Source organism: Pan paniscus, chromosome 6, assembly GCF_029289425.2.
Source record: "Pan paniscus chromosome 6, NHGRI_mPanPan1-v2.0_pri, whole genome shotgun sequence".
NCBI lineage: Eukaryota > Metazoa > Chordata > Mammalia > Primates > Hominidae > Pan > Pan paniscus.
Window position 1 is genome coordinate 166,580,023 of NC_073255.2, and position 13,624 is coordinate 166,593,646.

The 13,624-nt window shown below is 57.3% G+C and overlaps 2 non-coding genes across 2 annotated transcripts; both read right to left on the reverse strand.

The window, feature by feature from the left end:
* Positions 1-12,267: 12,267 nt before the first annotated feature.
* MIR96 (microRNA mir-96) lies at positions 12,268-12,345 on the reverse strand. The gene has a single exon (NR_106607.1). It is a non-coding gene; the product is annotated as a microRNA mir-96 (primary transcript).
* Positions 12,346-12,480: 135 nt separating this feature from the next.
* MIR183 (microRNA mir-183) lies at positions 12,481-12,590 on the reverse strand. Its single transcript, NR_106606.1, has one exon. It is a non-coding gene; the product is annotated as a microRNA mir-183 (primary transcript).
* Positions 12,591-13,624: the final 1,034 nt, after the last annotated feature.

Here is a 13,624-nt window from a genome sequence, read left to right on the forward strand (position 1 = left end):
GCGCGGGGCTGTGGGGCACGGCCGAGCTGAGGGTCCCTGGCCCAGGGGCCTCCCGTCCATGCCGACGCCCACTCCTCCCGTAGGACCCAGCCAGTGCGGGCCCTGTCTTCCAGCCCAGCCTGAACGCCACGATGCAGGGAAGCGCCTGAGGCCTGCCGGGGCTCAACACCTGCCCGACTGTGAGCGCGGAAGCCCGCAGATGGCCTGGGCGAAGGCGGCCCGGGTGCGGGAGACGCGACGCGGGGTCACTCAGAGCCCGAGCGCATCCCGAACCCAGAGCCGCCGTCGGGGGCGCACCCGATTGGCCGGCTGAGACCACGTGTCCACCTGCGGCCCAATCAGCGATGGCAGGACATCCGGAAGGCCTGGTCCAGACCGCAGGGTAGGGGCCGCTCTCGGGGAAGCGAGCTGGGAAAAGCAACCCCCGAGTGCCAGTGGCCGCCTTTATGTGCCAGGGTGCTGCAGCCGGGGAATGATGGCGCGGGCATCCCCGGCTTCCCCACGGGCCACACTGCCTATCTGGGTCTGTGGAGGCCTGCCGTAGTAAATTAGGGGTCATTTGGGTAGCTGTGTGCCGTCTCCGCCTCCCACCATCCCCAGTAGCCTCAAGAATTTTTTCAAATCGTTTTATTGAGATAATTTATATACCATTAAGTTCATCCGTTTAAAGTGTACCATTGAACGATCTTTAGTATATTTACAAAGTTGGGCAACCATCACCATAATCTAACTTTGAAATATTTTCATGATCCCAAAAAGCAGGGGTTTTTTACACATTTCCCTACAAAATAACTTGAAGTAAGTTACATAAAAGATATATACAATAAAGTTGAAAAGCAAATAGAAATGAGGATTCAAAGACCAACGGAAGCAGGTCACATTTGTCAGCCTGGGGTCAACGTCGGCGGTGTGATGAAGGTGCCCTTTTAGCTCTGGTCTTGGCTAAGAGGTTGGAATTACTAGAAAGGGAACAAGACACAGTTACTCGAAGAAACAAAGCACGAAGTACTTTTTTTTTTAAGTTTAAGAGAACGCCAAGTTATTTTATATTCAGCATCTTTCACAACATTTTTATAGCCAAAGAAATAGCTTTATTTCCTTAGACCTTAACACCTCAATTTTGAAAGTTTTCTGGGAGGGGCCAAACTAATGTGGCATTTCAGTGTTTATTTACAGAGCATTAAGGAAAGGATGGAGGGGAGACGGGTATGGTGAACTGGCCATCTGAAATGGCTGCTTGAGCAAGGAATGGCGTGCGACTTTTTCCATTTCCTGGGATGGGTGATCAGAGCCACAACTGTGGACACAGAGTTCTCCCCATATTGGAACCCCACATTCTCAAGAGAACCGCCAACCACGGGAGCACAAGGATACAACGGGCTCAGCTGCCCCTGGCCACCACCCCAGTGGTCCCGCCATGGGCCATCTAAGATCTGCAAAGATGGGTGGAGCTATTAGAGTCGCAGGTCTTGGGGAAAGTGCTTAAGGATTTCTGCCTTCCCTTTCCCATCCTCCCTCCTTGCCCACCCCTCTACCCACCACCCAAACCCCCACCCCCTGCTTCTGGAGGATCTGGACCATGAGCAGAGAAGGGAAGTGTCTACCAGGCAGACCACGTTCCCAACACCGAGGTCCTGCCTCCCCTCAGGAAAAGGGCAGCAAATGTACGTGAACTCAAGTTTGAGACTGAAGCTTGAAAGTGATAGGTTGAATGATGGTACATGCTTACACAGATACAGAATTCACCCAAAATGTCATTAAGGAGCTAGACTTAGTGGCTCACGCCTGTAATCCCAGCACTTTGGGAGGCCAAGGCAGGCGGATCACTACTCAGGAGGCTGAGGCAGGAGAATCATTTGAACCTGGGAGGCAGAGGTTGCAGTGAGCTGAGACCCCGCCACTGCACTCCAGCCTGAGTGACAGAGCAAGACTCCATCTCAAAAAAAAAAAAAAAAGGAGCTAGAAAGGAAAGTCAACAGAACAAGGTCAAACAAGGTCAAGGCAGTGACCATAGAAAATAAAACCATGTTGTGTCCAGATCCACCAAATCAAGAAGCCTGATGCCTTTGGTTCCATGAACAGAAGACACCTCAGACTTGTGGGTTAGTCGGTGGCAAGGAAAGTTTCCATTTCCACCCAACCCTAAGAGACACAAATCGTTTTCATAAAAGTGTGAGCCCCACCCTGCCCCGAGGATATGGGGGATGGGCACCTCTGCCTGTGGCTCACCTCCCCTGACAAGCTCCAGCAGGCGCTGTGCTTCCTCTTCACTGGGAGGCTTGTTCAGGAAATCCAGTTCACTCCATTATTGAAAACAACTCCATCTCCAGGAAAAGTTGAAACTGGCAGTTTTAGCATCTGATGATGGAGCCTTCTCTGCCACTTCAAGGCCTGCTGCCTCCTTTTCCAGCCGGTCTCTCACCCCAGGAAACACCAGCGAAGCCAGTGCAAGGAGAGGCCTCAATCCCTGGAAGGTTGAGGTCATGCCTGGGCCAACACGTGTAGCAGAGCTTGGAGAACCCTCCCTACAGGACTTGCCCACCTCCCACTACAGGGGCTGACTTTTCAGCTTCTGCTCTTTGAGAAAAGACACATCCACTGTGAATGCAAAACTCTTCGTGTTCGGTTTTCTCATCACAGCATTTATACTTTTTTTTTTTGAAATGGAGTCTCGCTTTGTCACCCAGGCTGGAGTGCAGTGGTGCGATCTTGGCTCACTGCAACCTCCACCTCCTGGGTTCAAGTGATTCTCCTGCCTCAGCCTCCGGAGTAGCTGGGGTCACAGGTGCCCACCACCACGCCTAGCTAATTTTTGTATTTTTAGTAGAGATGGGGTTTCACCATATTGGCCAGGCTGGTCTTGAACTCCTGACCTTGCGATCTGCCTGCCTCAGCCTCCCAATTATATACATTTTTAAATGCCTAGATTATGGCTGGGGAATTTAGGGAGTTGTGAGAGGCCCCAACTTGGGTGAGGAACCAGCCTCGACATAAACTTAGGATTGTCATGCTGACAGGGCATCTGATCTGGTCCCTACCTGAGGTTGGCATCCCACTCCAGCACCTTTGCTTGGCCATCTCCAGAGATGGAGGGTCCAGACCCGAGGCCCTCATTGGTGCAGTCAGGAAGCTCTGTGTGATGTACAGAACATGCCTGTCTGGGGTCGGCTACTGCCCCTGCTTCTGCTCTCTTAAGTCACAGAGAACTAGAATTCTTTCAACTACTTGAAAATAACCTCACATTCGCACCCAAATATTTCATAGCTAAAATCTCCAGTTTCCATTTTTCCTGGAGATGGGTGAGTTGTTTCCAGAAATGGAGTGAAATGGAATTTCCTGAGTGGCCCCCAACGAAAACCAAAAATCCTGGATTTTATGTTTTGAAATGTCTTCCAATGCACAGCAATACAGCGAGTAAACCACAGAAGGGACCGATAGCCAGACCATCTCTGGTCTGGTCCAGCACACACCACAGCACGGGTGCCCTCCAAACTGAGCCCAGACTGAGGGGTAACGTCAAGGGCTTCACAACCTTCATCTCCCATGATTCTCCTCCGGGAATCTGCTGCTGTAAGTTGGCTGCAGCCTGTCCTTCCAAGCACCACACTTTGCCCCCGTATTCCTCCCCCTGGGACCTGCTCTTTCCCCCTTCTCTCTCCACTCAGGCTCAATGTAGGTGGCTCCCTCCACTCAGAGCCCATGCACCACCCCAGCCCTGGAGGCCACGCCTTTCTTCAGCCCCAGCACCTCTTCCTGTCTGTACTACATGCACCTGCCCCATCCACACTGCCCAGTGGGGCTTGTAACCGTGCCCGGCCCAGCTCCCCCGTTGAGCTGTGTGTACCAGGAGGGCAGACCCATTGGCATTGGGTGCCATGCCTCCTGCAGCAAGCCCAGCCCTTTGCTGTTAGTGTTTAACAAGAATCTTGATGGGGGCCGAGCGCGGTGGCTCACACCTGTAACGCCAGCACTTTGGGAGGCCGAGGTGGGCAGATCACTTGAGGCCAGGAGTTCGAGACCAGCCTGGCCAACATGGTGAAACCCCATCTCTACTAAAAATACAAAAATTAGCCAGGCCTGGTGACAGGCACCTGTAATCCCAGCTACTTGGGAGGCTGAGGCAGGAGAATTGCTTGAACCCAGGAGGTAGAGGTTGCAGTGAACCAAGATCGTGCCAGCACACTCCAGCCTGGGAAACAGAGCAACACTCTGTCTCAAAAAGAAAAAAAAAGAACAGCTGAGTTCATCCCTAACAGCCTCTTCCCCTGCAGGAATGTTGGACACCTCTTAAAAAAAAAAAATGAATATTGGTGGACTTAATGCAGCCATCTTCTTTCTGCTGGAAAGCTGGTCTTTGTGGAAACCTCTCACATGTGGTTTTGATGGTACTTTGTGCACACTTACTCTGTGCTCCAAAAGTTGCCCAGGCTCCAGCTGCCTGACCTGGAGGAGCTGCCTTGTGGAGCCATCTGTACGCCCTAGGCCCTGACACCAGGGCAGCCCCTCCCTTTTGGTGGTCAGAGCCCGGCAGGCCTTCCTATGACCTCAGGGGGCCCATGGGCTACCCATGCACGAGGGTCCCTTCCACTGCGGGAACTGAGACTCTTGGGGGGGTGACAAGACTTTCGGAGATGCTTGAGGTCAGAGGTTACGCAGAGTGTGGAAGTCAGAATGCATCACCCAGGTCTGGAATTCCACAGCCTCCCTGCCACATGCCAGGCCCCATACCAGGCCGAGGCCAGCCCTGGGCATGAAAGTGTGAGTGAGATACAGCCTGGACCCAAAAAGCCTCCACAGTTGATGGGTGAAGCTGACCTACTAACCTCAACCCTCACCCCTAGCCCTGTGGTTTTGGCACTGGCAGGCTGGGAAGGTGTGCACAGGGCATTTGAGACATGCTGCCTTACCAGCTTCGAAGGGAGGAAGAGCTGGCGGGGAGGGCAGGCCACATGAGGAAGGCGAAATAATTTCTTCCTGGCGAGCAGGAAGATGGGTGGGGGGGAGCAGGAGGGTAGTTTGCATGGCAAGGCTGGGTCATACCAGGCCCCATAAACCAGGTAAGGCGCTTGGGCTTATCCCAAGGGAGAGGGTGGGGATACTGTGGTCAGATTAGCTCAGAGGACGGTCAGTGGAGCAGGGCAGGACAGAGACGGGGAGGCGGCAGTGGTGATGGCAGCTGGGACATTCCATTCCGTAGGGACCATCCCACTGATCAGTCCTGCCTTCCCACCACCCTGGTTCTAGCTCTGCCACCCCCAGCAACCATGTATCCTAGGGAAAGGCAGAAGTCTCTGCAGGGGCTAAAGGGGCACCAGGGAGAAGGTCAGGGTCCACTGGCCACAGTGCAGCCCCCTCCCCTGGCTGTGTGGCACGGGGCCTGCAGCCTCTGGGAGCAGTTGCCAGGGCCCGGGTTCCCTGCTCCACCACTCACCTTGGCTAAACACTTCATTGTCCTGATCCTGTTTGCTCATCTGTGCGCTGCCCGTGGTTGTGAGGATTCACTGAAATCATGAAAATGTAGCACAGTCTGTGCTCAAAGATCAATAGCTTTACTATGACTCAATCTGCCCAAAGCCCCCAATTTCTTCTTCAGCGCCCACCCTGCTGAGGCCCCATAATAATTCTATTCCTGCCAGCATGGAGCACCAGCAGCTGTACCAGCCAAATGAAGCTATGTGGGTCAGGGGACAAAGATGATGCAAGGCTCCTCCACGCCAGCTTGGACTATAAAACGCATTCTAATCACCGACCTTACCTCCATGCTTAGCACTTAGCAGTACTTGGGCACCGCGATTATGCTGCTGTTGATCACTACACTAAACCGTTCAGCCCACATCTCCTGGTTTTGTTATTTACAAGCTTAAGAACAGAGAGCAGGCTGGGCGCAGTGGCTCATGCCTGTAATCCCAGCACTTTGGGAGACCAAGGCGGGCAGATCACGAGGTCAGGAGATCGAGACCATCCTGGCTAACACGGTGAAACCCCGTCTCTACTAAAAATACAAAAAATTAGCCAGGCGTGGTGGTGGGCGCCTGTAGTCCCAGCTACTCAGGAGGCTGAAGCAGGAGAATGGCGTGAACCCGGGAGGCAGGGTTTGCAGTGAGCCGAGATGGCGCCATTGCACTCCAGCCTGGGCGACAGAGCAAGACTCAAGTCTCAAAAAAAAAAAAAAAAAAAGAACAGAGAGCAGAGCCGTTTCAGGCCCTGGTCTCTGGCAGACCCCTACTCACCTTCCTGGGCATGTATCCAAGGTCCTTCTCCCATGGCACTTGCTTCCTCTGCCATCGTGGACTTAATGGCCAAGTCCAACTCCTCCTTTCATTCTGCACACAGCCACAAGAGCCATCCAACCAGAACACACATCTGATCACACCCCCTCTGGCTGCGTGGCTCCCGTGGTCCTTAGGTTTGGGAACAAATGCAGCCTTAAGATGGCCAGCCTTCCAGCCCGGCATAGACCCCAGGAAATCTGTGTGCTCTCCAACAGGAGTCTCCTCCTCTCCCTGAGGGTCACTCATCTTCCAGGACTCCCCACACCTCCCTGTGTCCCAGCAGGTGCCGTGTGGCCCTAGCTCAGAGCAGCCTTTCTTCATGCCCTGCAGAGCCAGCCTGTTTACGCAGCGTCTGCTTGTGCTCACAGCATGTAACATGCATAGTGCAGCCTGCGGGAGAACAGTTCCCTTCTCTTTCTGTCTCAAGAGCTGCCGGCTCAGACCTTCCCTACTCGGCCTGTGTCTTCCCAAAAGAGCGCAGTGAGCTGCACGGAGCCGGTTGAGCCTGGAGCCACCAGACAGATGTCTGCCCTGCCCTGCCCAACCACAGGGGTTGGTGGGTCATGGAACCACACATGACCCTCTGAGGGCAGGTGAGGAGAAAGGAGGGCTGATGGGGGCTGATAGAAGGGGTTTGGGGGATGGGGAGCACCAGAGAAGGAAGGCTGGCAGGCCGAGGGCTGGGGAGCACCAGAGAAGGAAGGCTGGCAGGCCGAGGGCTGGGGAGCAGGGGATAGGCCTTCACATTTGCACCGTTCACTGCGGGCTAGGCCACACTCACACACACACTTACACCTGCACCCACACCCTCTCAACCACACGCGCAGCTCCCACTCTGGCTCCTGAGCCATCTGCAGGCCAGGAGACTCCAGGGCTGGGCTTCCCCAGCAGGTCTTCCCACCAAGCCCAACTCTCTGGGAAGTGCCACTCACTCTGACCCCGTGGCCCAGCTCCGGCTCAGGGGAGCTCCCACTGCAAACACAAGCTCTGGGAAGGTGAGTGGAGGCTTTGTCTCAGGTTCTGAGGCATCAGGAGGAACAAATCCATGAAGTGGAATGCTGGAGGCACAGAGGTCCAGCCCATGGGCCACCTGCACCCCAGGGGGCCAGTCCCGCATTTACACAAGTGACTTGTACACTCTCCTCCTGCACATCTCTGGAGGCTTATCCCATCTGGCCCTCCATGGCCTCAGCAGGATCACTGGATGTCCGTGATGCACGGCGTACCCTCCCCGCCCTCATCCTCCCAGCCAGCAGCCCAGAAAGGAACCACTCTTAGTGACCTGTGGAAGGTTAGGAGACCCTCCCTCGGGGCCCTAGAGCCCACCCTGAACAGGGCCTTTCAGGGGAGAGGGTGAGAAGGTTCACCACCCAGAGGAGCCAGGCCAAAGCCCTGAAACCAAACATCCCCTAGTTCCCTCACTCCTCGATTCAGACTCCAGGGCCACAGCCTGGAGCAGAGCTGGACCCCAGCTCCTCTTGGCAGCACCCCCTGAGGGCCAGAGAACGGCTTCCCAGCTGTCTTGAGGACCTGTGACCTCAGGGGGATGCAGGGAAACACAGAGTGTCACTTCCAGCTGCACCTGCCCTCTGCCACTACCCAGCAGTCCGGGACCTGAGTCCCCTCCTTCCTCGCGGAGAACAGCAGGTCCAGCATGGCCTTCCCTCGCTGGCTGTGCACAGGGTGCCGGCTGAGTCCTCGCCCCATAGTTGGCAAGTCTAGAACCACCGGATCCTGTTACCTCACCAGTGTGAGTTCTACCATTGCCAAAAACGGAGGGAGGCAAGCAGCTCCCCCCAGGAGCTGGGGAGGCCTCGGTCTGTGCTGAGGAAGAGACAGAGACAGTTAGGATGGTCCAGGCAGGGCCAGGACAGAGGCGCCATCCCTGCAACTGCAACAAGGTCCTTCCTGCAGGGTCGCCCTGGTGTGGAGGCCCAACCCCACAGTCCCCCTTCCTGCTGGTCCCGGTCCCTCCTCAGCCCCCTCCTCTCCTCCCTTCCCCTCGTATCTCTAACCTGCAGTTCCTGTGGGCAGGCATGGAGCAGACACCATCCCTAGGGCAGCCACCAGGATCCAACCCAGGCCCCCAGCTGTGGTCACCACTCCCAAGGGAACCTGAGGGCACCTCCACTCCCAGCACCTGACAGCAGGGACTCTGGGAACCAGCACAAGCCAGGCCAGAGAGCCCTGCCCCTGGGCGCTGGGGAAGAGATGGCTAATGTGGGCTGGGGTTTGCTATTTACTAAGCCCACGTCACTGCTCCATTTAATCCAGGGAGATGCTCCCAAGCCATTCCCTAGAGCCTAAAGCTCACAGGCTGCCCACCCCAAAGGGAGAGAGGGAAGTTGCTACACAAAACATTCCTCCTCCCTAACAAGTCCAAGGGAGGAAGAGCATTCCACTTGCCAAGGCCTCTTCCCTAAAAGCAGTGGACAAACAATGGGGCTGGGACCTTCTACCCAGGAACGGGAACAGGCAGCCTCTGGGGCCATCAGTCAATGGCAGGAATGGGCCAAGCTAAAACCAACCAAATATCTCCCATCCAGACGGCATTCTCCTGACCACAGAACCCACTGCACACACCCAGCAGCCCTGCACACACCCAGACCCTTTGAGGGCTGGCTGCGATCTGATTCTCGGAGTGGCATTTCCCCAGACCGCCAGTCACTTACCCAAGGACAGCACACTTCCATGTTCCCACTTCCCCTGATGAGGCCAGGTCCTTTCCCAAGGGGTGTTGAAGTGTCCTGAAGGCATCTCAAGCCTTTAGCAAGGGTGCAGGCTGCCTGCCCCCCCACGCTGCACCCCCATGCCTCCCCTGCAGCCTGGAAGGGACTCTTTGCCCTCAAGCCTCCTGGGCAGTATGAGCCCACCATAAGCAGGCTCATTTTCCGAACAAGCCCCAGCTGGGGGAGCAGCTGACTTGGCAGGGCCCCCAAAATGACACCGCTGCCGCCACCACCGCCACCACCCCTCCCATCCTCCCTGCCCTTTAGGGTGGAGTGAGATGGGATGATGGCTTAAGATGCAAACAGATCCAGGCCATCCCCAGGGCCAAGTCCAGGACCTCGGTAGCACCCAAACCGGACCGGCAGCCTAGGCTTGGGTGCTGGGAAGGACACCTCTGCCCCGAAAGGAGAGGCTTGGTGGGGAAGGTTTGGCCTCTGAGCAGAGGCACGACTCTGGAAGCCTCTCCGAGGGTGGGCGGGCCTGCTTTGGGACATCAGCAGCACTGGGCTCTCTTGGTCCCATGGAGCCCCCAAGCCTGGGACTTGGTGAGGAGGCCACTCCCACCCTCCTCCAGTGTGTATGTGGGGGGTCCTGTCCTCCTCCCCACCCAGCTGTGGCCGCACCAGTCGGGCTCCGTCGGCAGCCTGGGGCTGCAGGCGATCAATGGTGCCGGATCGCATTTCGACCCGCCTGAGGCTGGGCAGAGACTGGGATAATGGCCTGGATTGAATAAGCAAATGGAGTGGTGGGGGAGGCGGGGAGTCTGGAAAACCCACTCATACAGCCCTCCAGGGAGCTGCCCCTCCTGCCGCTCCACACACCCAGACAGGCCAAGCAAGGTGCCCAACATGGGGGACGCCCTAAACCCGGGCATCTGGGAGCCGCTGCTTTTGACAAACAGAAAAACAAAGCAAAAAGTGCTTCTCAGTGACCCTCCCACTCCAGCAAGAAAGGCCTTCGCTGCAGTGGGACAGCGTTCCTGCCTGACACTGGACACCATTGGACAGATCATGGGCAGAACCTTTTGCCCATCTCACAGATCTTCTGGAAGCCACACAAGGGAGGATCCAGGACCTGTTCTGCAGGGTGGGGAGGTGAAGAGGGGCCCTCTCCTATCCTAAGTGCTCCCAGCCTGGGTGGTAGGAAATTGCGTCTTTAGGGAGGAGGGCCAGCTGTGGTGGCCCCCACTCTCTGGGATAGTCACTGTTGTGGGTGAACTCACCACCCAGGTCTGGCCCGGAACTAGGTAAATTAGGAGATCTAGAAACTAGCTTTGGCCTGAGGTCCTCCCCTGGAGCGCTGGAGCAGGGCCCCAGAGCAGCCAGGCCTGAAGCCTGGTGGAGGCACGCCCCCACACCAGTGCCTGCACTCGGGGCTCAGCAAAGGCGCCCACCTGGGCAGGTGTGAGGAGGTGGAGCCCAGCTGCAGACCACCCAGGGGCTGAGGGCAGCTTCTGTCATCCAGCCTTCCCCGCTAGGCAGGAAGGAGCAGAACCCTGGCCAGACACTCCAGAGGCTCCAGGGAAAAGCTCTAGAACTGGTCACTGCCAGGGGCCTTCCATCCCCCCTTGCTGGGTCTCTGTGCCCACCCCACCTCCAGGGCTCATTCTCACTCAGGCAGGGAAATCCCTTCTTTCCTATCCCATGGGACCTGCAGCAGGACGCCCTAAGGAAGCACCCGGGGCGGAGGACTGGAGCACAGAGACAGGGTGCGGCACAGGCCAGCCAGGTTCCGAGGGGCAGAGGGAGAGCTGGGGCCATCAGAAGGGAGACCTAGCTACAGGGACACCTCGCCAGGGCAGAAGTCCCCTTCTATCGTGAAATAAACAAGCCCCTCCTTTTTTCTGCAGGGGCTTGGAGAGCTTCTGCAGAGAAACACGGGCACCACACCCCAGAGGGAATTTATTGGGGGCTCCTCGCTGTTTGGTGATAGCTAACTGGCAAGAAAAAAAAAAAGGCCCAACCTACCCAAGGCAGTCCCCAGGGCACCCAGGCAGGCAGCACTGGTCACCATGTTCCTGCTGTGCAGTCAACTGGACCGTCATCCTCCAGCTGCCAGCTTCAACCACACACATCCCCCACCCTGGCACTCCCTGGCTCAGACACCTAAAATGACTCCCACTGATCTGGGCTAAGTCCACCAGCCCTTGCCTGAGGCTCCCTGGGGAGAAGCAGCCCCATCAGGGGCTGGCCCAGTGACCTGGGGCATGATAGCTCCCAGCTGGTCCCAACTCAGCCACTGGTCTCCTGCTTGATTGCTGACCACCAGATTTCACATGGGTCCAGCCTGGCTGGCCAGGCTCTCCCCAGCTTTGACAGACTAGGTCCAGGCCTCCCAGCCTCAGTCTCTGCCATCTGGGGCATCCTTGGGAGCCCAGGCCTGTAGATTCAGAGCTGAGACACCTCCAGGCCCTGGGTACCTCCATGGAAGGTGTGGCTGGTGGCGGAAGAGCCACAGTGACCCAGCTCTACCACTCACCAACCTCTTCAGCCAAGCCTTTCCTCTCAAAGCCTCAGGTTCCCCATCTATGAGATAACTATTTTAAAAAATTACAAGCCCCACAGGGCTGAGGTGGGAACTGTTGGGATTATATATGTAATGTCGCCTGACACCCAGATGGAGAGCATAGGCCAGTTAGTCATAGCCCAGATCCAGGGACCCAGGAAGCTACATTACCAGTGTGTGGTGTGTGAAGGGGAACACTGGCCTCTGCTTCAGAACCTTCTAGGGGCAGGCCTGAAAATGCCCTCCAACTCCGAGCCCCACTAAGTATCCTCCTCTTGGAGCTGTTCGGAGATGACCCACTCCACAGCAGGCTCCAGCTCCAGGGACGGTAGCCCCCCTGGAAACACCCAGGCTGACCTCAAGGGCAGCCCACCTGCCTGGAGCTGCCCCCTTCACAACCTGCAGCAGAAAAGACCAGGCCCTGTGCTGCCAGCCAAGGTCTCACCCCAAGCGTGTGCTGGGAGCCTGGCTGGGCCTTTCCAACCCACAGCACCATTCAGGATGGCCCTACAGATGGTTTCAGACTCCCCCACCTCTGCCCTGGGCGGCCCCATCTGCTGGCCCAGCTCAGATTGCTGGGCTCCCAGCTCTACCGTGGCCCCAGGCAGTGTAAGGCGATCTGGCTGCCCACCAGCGCTGGGCCCTCACACAGCAGCTGAGCCAGATGGGCTGGGGAGGCGGTGAGGAGGCCTTGAGGAGGAGCAGGCTGGGGCCCTGACACAAGGATGCAGGGGAGGCGGACGCAGCTGCGGGTCCTGCTTTTCCCATATTGGCACTGCACATGATTGCTCAGAGCGGAGAGACACAAGCAAAAATGTGCTAGTGCCAAAATCGGCCAAGCAGATGGCACTGGTGCGGGCTCTCTGGGGACACACTGGACAAGGGGCCTTGCATCCCTGCACCCTTGGAAGCAGCCTGTTTCCGACGTCTAGGAGCACTCAAGGCAGAAGTGGGTAAGGTGCTCCGGAGGCCCTCGTGGATCTGTCTCTGCTCTGTTTATGGCCCTTCGGTAATTCACTGACTGAGACTGTTCACAGTGAATTCTACCAGTGCCATACACAGAACAGGAGTCACACTCTGCGGCCTGCCGACCCTGCGGAGAGACCAGCGGCCCACGATGCCCGTTCCCTGCTCCTAGCCTGCCCACTCCCTTGGGGGCCCCCCAGCAGGCCCTCAGCAGCGGCTGTTACGGTCTCTACCCCCCACCCCATCCCACCTCTTCACAAGATCCACATGCCCCATCAGCCCAAGATGACCTTCAAGGAGACAGGGACAGTGCGGGAGAGGGGCTGACCTTCTGGCCTTGCAGAGAAGACCACACCAAGGTGTCTCCTGTCTCCACCTGAAGGCCCACATCCCTCCACATCACCCAGACTGCACCTCCAGGCTGGGGAGGGAGTGGGTCAGGACCATCCATCTCCTTGCCAGAGTAACTCTGGCTCGGAGAGGCAAGCAGCTGGCCAGAGCCTCCTCTCTACCCAACCTGCCACAGGGGCAGTGACCAGTGGGACATCCAAGATGCCTCTCGTAGCCTCTGAGCCCAGACACCAGCAGCCCAGGCTCCTAGGCGCTTTGGTCTCCATTATTCCCCACCCCCCAGCCTGCCCTGTGGCAGAAACAGAGCCCCAGGAACAAACCGAATCTGCTGCTCACCCCCACTCCCATCCCAAACCAGACCAGATTGGGCCAGACTGTGAACCGCCCAGGCTGGGCATCTCTGCTGCCGGCCTAGGATCAAGGCAGGAAAAGGCCAGGAAAGGAGGGCAGAAGAAAGTCCTGCAGCCACCCAGGTGGCTTGGAGGCAGCCGGAGGCACGGATGCACTCTAGCAAGGGAGTGGCTCCTGGCTGGCTCTGGAGTGACTGCGGAGGAAAGCGGAGGCTCAGGAGCGAGGGAGGGGCTGGGAAGGTTGCATCAGTGGTTGCCAGAGCAGCTGCCTAGAGAGAAGTTGCTGTGGAGGCCCTGCCTCTGTTATCACAGGCCCTGGGGAAGGACGGGAAGAAGGGAGAGGGTGGGAGGGAGGGTCTCTGGGGAGCTGGCACCCAGGGCAGGCAAGCTGGGGCCTCTGCAGAGTGGCCACTAGAGTCTCAGCCTACTCCAGGTCAGCGGTGGCCCAGA